Source organism: Sorex araneus, chromosome 6, assembly GCF_027595985.1.
Source record: "Sorex araneus isolate mSorAra2 chromosome 6, mSorAra2.pri, whole genome shotgun sequence".
In the NCBI taxonomy this organism is placed as follows: domain Eukaryota; kingdom Metazoa; phylum Chordata; class Mammalia; order Eulipotyphla; family Soricidae; genus Sorex; species Sorex araneus.
Genome location: NC_073307.1, coordinates 134,885,252 through 134,892,157, shown reverse-complemented (window position 1 = coordinate 134,892,157; position 6,906 = coordinate 134,885,252).

The following is a 6,906-nucleotide window of genomic DNA, read 5'->3' as shown; positions in this document are numbered from 1 at the left end:
GGCACCAAGTCATTCCTCATGTTGATTTCTCGACCCAGGTATACATAGCTGCTGCATTCGGAGATGTTTGTTCCACTGAGAGCAAATGGAGCTTCAGGGACCAGTTCATTTTTCATGAACATCATCTTGTTGAGATTCAGCTGCAATCCGACCTTTCCACACTCACGGTCGATGTCAGCCAGCATTTGTGCCGATTGGCAACGGTCCTACTGGTTTTCCAGGGGCTGGAGCAATAGCACAGCGGGTAGGGTGTTTGCCTTGCACGCGGCCGACCCGGGTTCAATTCCCAGCATCCCATATATGGTCCCCTGAGCACCGCCAGGGGTAATTCCTGAGTGCAGAGCCAGGAGTGACCCCTGTGTATGGCCGGGTGACCCAAAAAGCAAAAAAAAAAAAAAAAAAAAAAAAAAAAATTTGCTGACGTCTGAACTCATAAGGTCTCAGAATCAATAGCCTACTGGTTTTCCACTGGGACGGAACCTTGCATTCAGACAGGTAGCGTGTGAAGAGTCGGTCGGGCCAGTGTATTGATGAGTACTGGCGGCAGATTCTTCAGATGTTCGGGTCTGACCTTATCCAGACCAGGTGCTGTTCTCGTCTTTACCAGAGAAATGGCATGTTGGATTTCAGAAGGGAGAACATTGGGAACAACATATCCATCCTGCGGAATTTGGTATGTGGGTATGTGGACATGGCTGTCAAAGAGATCCGAGTAGAAGTCGTGAATAATTTTCTCCATTGCCTTTCTGGAGGATGTGATAGATCCATCGGGACGTCGGAGGACAGTCATCTTGGTCTTGTAGTTGGTGAAGGACAGGCGAGCGTTGCGAATACTTTTCCCAACTTCTGCTGCACCGGCCAATACTGCTGCTCTTCTCTCTTTGAGGTCTACCTTTATAGCATCTCTGCACAGCTTTGTGAGCTCAGATGTTAGCTTGTGGTTGCCTGAGGCTCTCGCCAAACCACGTTGACGAATGAACTCGAGAGTTTCCGAATACAGGCGTCTGTTTGTGGCTTTCTCACTCTCGGCATTCTTCGCAGAGACATGGAGGTGCTGTACCAGTCAATCATATTCCTTGTCGATGTTGTCAAGGACGGCATCTTCCCACGTTGCTACAATAGTGCCAAAGAGCTCCCAGTTGGTGGTCATTCTGGGAGTTGTCTTCTTGGACTTAAATTTTGCAGACTTTTCTCCCTGCTCTGTGAAGTAGAATTTCGAACGAAGGAGACAGTGGTCCGATCCCGTTTGGAATTTTAGGACAACAGCAACATCGGTCAGGCAAAACCTTCAATTAAATAGATGTGGCTCACTGCCTACAGTTTCTATCTTCATCGCTTACGCACCAACTTTCAACTACGATGAAGAAGAAATTGAGAGGTTCTACATGGAACTGGAGAAGTTCTATAAAGAAGACCACACCTTCTACAAGATCATTGTTGGTGATTTTAATGCCAAGATAGGTCCAAGAAGGTCTCCCGAAGAACTCCACATTGGGACACATGGCCTAGAATGGAACGATCAGGGTGAGAGACTGAATTCATTATGTCGACCAAGACCATTCATGGTATCTCACAGTTCCAGAAGGCCAAATCTAAACACTGGACATGGGAGTCTCCCGGTGGACAGTTCCACAATGAAATTGACCACATCATATTCAATCCTAAGGATATAAAAACACTAATTTGAAAAGACACTTTCACTAGGGAGAGGTAGAAGGGGGAAGCAGAAGTGCATCTGACTAGCAATAAAGTGTTTAAATAATGTGTTGTTCAGGGTACTTGGAACTTTGATGCTGGTGGAGTGCAGTAACTTTGTACATCAATTCCGTAAACATTGAAACTGTTGTAACCATGTAACTGAAACTATAATATAATAAACTTCAAAAAATAGAGAAAGATGGGCTGGAGCAATAGCACAGCGGGTAGGGTGTTTGCCTTGCATGCGGCCGACCCAGGTTCGATTCCCAGCATCCCATATGTCCCCTGAGCACTGCCAGGGTTAATTCCTGAGTGCAGAGCCAGGAGTGACCCCTGTGCATAGATGGGTGTGACCCAAAAAGAAAAAATAATAGAGAAAGATACAAGTGCATTTATGTTCTCTGAAGGAGTATTTATAGAAACAACCCAAGTACTTCACGATAGATGAGTGGATAAAGATGTCAGACAGAGTGAATGCTTTGCATGTGTAAAGCTCTTAGATTAAACCCTGACATCACACACATAAAAAAAATCACAAAAGAAGAAGGGGAGAAAGAAAATATGACTTCTTGGCTAAGTTGGAGGTAATAAGCTGAGTCAGAAAACAAGAGTCATATCTGAGTCGTTTGTTAGTTTGTCTTTTTGGTCACACCTAGCAGTTCTTAGGGATTACTCTAGTTCTGTAGTCAGAAATATGTCCTGGCAGTGCTCAGAGAATCATATGGGATGTTGATGATCAAACCTGGGTTGCCACATGAAAAGCAAGCACCCTACCTCCTGTGCTATTGCTCCAGCCCTGCATGAGATAGAAATATAACAAGAGAATAGACAAAATCAAGCCAAAGCTAACAGTTGCTGGACCAAGGGATATTCAACAGGTTGAGTACAGGCTTTGCATACAGGAGCTCTGGGGTCAATCCCTGGCATTGCATAGTTTCTCCAGTCCCATAGGAAATGATTTCTGTGCACCATATGCATGTGCCTTAACCTCTCAACACCATCAGGTATGAATTCAGACCTCAAGATAAGGCTGCCCGAGTGCCTGAGAACAGATGACCAGTTAAAGAAACTATGATACACCTCCACAATGGAATACTATGCAGTCACCAGGAAAAATGAACTCATGAAATTCACTTATAAATGGATGGACACGGAGATTATCATGCTGAGTTGAAATGAGTCAGAAGAAGAGGGACAGACATAAAATAATTGTGCTCATTTGTGGGATATAAAAAACATAGTATGGGACTACTACCCAGGACAGTAGAAACAAGGGCCAAGAGGATTGGTCCATGATTGGAAGCTGTGGTGGTGGTTGGGGATGGGGGGTGGGGTGAGAGAAGGCAGTTGGGATAGGGAAAGAACCACTATGACAATGATAGTTGGAAATGATCACTCTGGATAAGAACTGCTTGCTAAAAGTAGGTAAAGGAACAAACATGATAACCTCTCAGTACCTGTACTGCAAACCAAAATGCCCCAAAGAAAAGAGAGAGAGAAGTGCCTGCCATAGAGGCAAGCTGGGGGCAAAGGGGTGGGGTGGGAGGTGACAGGAGGGAAACTGGGGAAATTGGTCATAGGAAATGTTCACTGGTGGAGGGACGAGTGTTAGAACATTGTATGACTGAAACCCAACCATGAACAGCTTTGCAGCAGGGTATTTTATGGTGATTCCATTAGAATAAATAAATAGATAGATACATAAAATTGAGGTTGCCAGAGTAGGAGGATATACACAATGGAGGAGGTCCAACTAATGGTGGTAGAGGGAAAACAGTTCTTCACAAATATGTATATATACATATATACCTACATATATATGCATATATGAAATTAGTTATTCCATGAATGGTAAATATCATCAAAACATCAAGCCAGGCTAATAAAATAGTCACAAAAACACCAAGCTGCTCTGTGCTTGTACATTTCTCTGTAAATGACACTTTTTTTTTGCTATTTAGGTCACACCCGGCGATGCACAGGAGTTACTCCTGGTTCATGCACTCAGGAATTACTCCTGGTGGTGCTCAGAGGACCATATGGGATGCTGGGAATTGAACCTGGGTCAGCTGTGTGCAAGGCAAACACCCTACCTGCTGTGATATCGCTCCAGCCTCCACATTTTTTTTTTTTTTTGCTTTTTGGGTCACACCCAGCAATGCACAGGGGTCATTCCTGGCTCATGCACTCAGTAATTACCCCTGGCGGTGCTCAGGGGACCATATGAGATGCTGGGATTTGAACCCGGGTCAGCCGCGTGCAAGGCAAACGCCCTACCCGCTGTGCTATCACTCCAGCCCCTCCACATTTTTATTTAAATAAGAAATTTTGAAATTTTGGACAGATCTTTTCCCTAAACTTTTTGTTTTGTTTTGGAACCACTCCTAGCAGTGCTTGATCTCAGAGATCTAACCCAGGTCTCCAGCATACAAAGCATGTAATCTCAGTTCCTTTTACAAACATTTTAAACAGTCTATTTAAACTCAATACCTAAAGCGCTAACAAAATACATAACTGAATTAAAAGTGATGGCGTTTAAATAATTACAAAGGAGTTCACAAGAGATTTAGGCAAGATAACCAGGTCACAATGGTTGTCTGGTGGATAGTACTTTTTTTTTTTAAGTAAATAGATTTTATTCAGAGGTTTCTGAGGGAGGGAGGGAGGAAGGGATAAGTGGGAGAGAGAATAGTAAGAATAATGCGCTCAAGAGAGAATTCGGGCTTCTCCAAGGGTGGAGGAAGCTCTACATACATCCTAGCACGAGATATGAAAGCATGAAAGTACATATCTCAAGGGGGGAGATGCGGGCGACACACATGCTCGGGCACCACATGTGCTCAACCACCTGGGCACAGGCAGCACATGGGCTCAGGCAGCATATGCGCCTGGATAGTACTTCTTAAATGGTGATTCTGCAAAATAAAAGCAGGGTGTGATTTAAAAATTGCTAAGATGTTTAAAAGAAATTATGTATCTAGAGGGGTTTTGGATAAATAACTGGTACAGTAATATAATGGCACACAGTACCATGTAGAAATAAAGTGTAGATCTAGATAGAAATGGAACTATCATACAACCCAATGATAACACTTCTTGGCATCAATCACCAAAACGCAAAGACATTAGTCCAAAAAGATCACCTCCAGGAGTGATCCCTGAGCACAGACAGGAGTAAAATCTAAGCACAGATGGCTGTGGTTCCAAGAAAACAAAAGAAAACAAGAAAAATGAGAATAATTTAGGTTGGCATTGTAGCATAGCTTAAGAGCACTTCCCTTGCATGTGCAAAGCCCTGAGTTTGATCCCCAGCATGGAAAGGAAGGAAGGAAGAAAGTAGGAAGGAAGGAAGGAAGGAAGGAAGGAAGGAAGGAAGGAAGGAAGGAAGGAAGGAAGGAAGGAAGGAAGGTTATTTCTTTTCCATTTAAGGAAATAAGTTAATCAATGATTGAAGGAGAGAAAGTGCTTAGTAGAACAAGGAAAGTTTACTTTATATTTTTTTATTTGAGCATAAAATTTATTAAGAGATAAATTTATGACCTCAGCAAAGTTACACTATAGTTCTAATTGCAAAGTTGTTTTAGTGTGTTCACTTTAGTTCAGTCATCCTGTTTGTCATAAATATTTAAAGAAATAATTCATTTTCATACTTAATTCTCTGAAGTTCTCTATCATTTTTTTCAAGCTACCCCATAGGTATCTCATGTATGCACATTTATCAAGCCAGATCATTCCCATTACTAAAACAGTACTTATCTAAAGCTGATACAATTCCAAATTAGCTGGTCATCTAAGCAAATTAGGTAGGGTTGCTTTTCCTGTATTTGCAAAACAAACCAGACATTTTATAAGCACAGCCTAATACTTTCAACTTTAGATGTGAGGAAACAGATGACAAGCTTAAGGAAATCCTACACTGGATATTTATAAGTTTCAAAGATATGGCAGTTGTTGTGCCTCTCTTTAAAAGCAGTCTTTTTGAAAGAATATTATGACTAATTGTGAGTGCCATGAGCATATGCAGGAAATTTGATAAAAATCCAAATATATTAGGGAACAGTCCATAAAATCTCTTGGGGGTTGTGTTCCTTGCAAATAGATAAACATGTGTCTAAGGTTAGTGTTTTTTAAAGAATTCTCAGAAACTGGCATCAGAAGAAAACTGACACCATTTAATAAGTGACAGTTACTTCTTTGCTGAAATGAAAAATGTTCTAAAAAGTAAAGAACTTCATCTTTAAACACTGAATGCAGAAGGGTTTTCTAAAATTTCTTAATCCTGAGTCACAGGATCAATAATAAATGAGCTTCTTGGATATTACTTCATTTACTATGAAAAAAAACTGCCTTAAGATTCTACAGTTCAAAGTTACTGTAAACACAACAAACATATGTAACTCTATAGGGTGTAGCTTCTAGTTGTAGTTTCTCCAGAAATATTGTATTATATTGGAGCTTTGTGTCTGTGAGAATTAGTCCCACAAGACAAAAGGCCTAACTTGGCTTATGTTTGGCTTTGTTTCTGTGATTTCAAATTAAAGTAATATATCTTTAAGGTTGGCATTCAAGAAAAAAACATTGTATCAAGTAGAAAATGAGCTTTCTCATGTAATGTAAAATGGTAAAATGATTATTTTATTTCATAGCTCCATCTCTATACAATTTTTTTGTATGTTCTTACAGATATTAATTTAAAGGAAAATATTAAGTAAAGAAACTTTAAAGATCTTCATCTTGGAACTAGACAACTCCCTCTTTCCCTTATACTATGTACATTCATAATTCAAGAGTTAAGGCCGGGGGCTGGAGCAATAGCACACAGCAGGTAGGGCATTTGCCTTGCACAAGGCCAACCTGGGTTTGATTCCCAGCATCCCATATGGTCCTCTGAGCAACGCCAGGGGTAATTCCTGAGTGCAAAGCCCAGAGTAGCCCCTGCATCGCCAGGCATGACCCAAAAAGGAAAAAAAAAGAGCTAAGGCCATAGAGATACTACAGGAACTAAGGCACTTGTCTTGTATCTGGCTAACCCTCGTTTAGCTCCCAGTATTATATGGGATCCCAAGCACTGCCAGGAGTGACCCCTCACCACCAGACAGAACCAGGAATAGCTCCAAATCACTGCCCAAAATGACCTAAAAACTCAGAAAGAAAAACTGGGCTAGAGAGTTATTCAAGAGACTGGAACATGTATTTTGCATCAGAAAA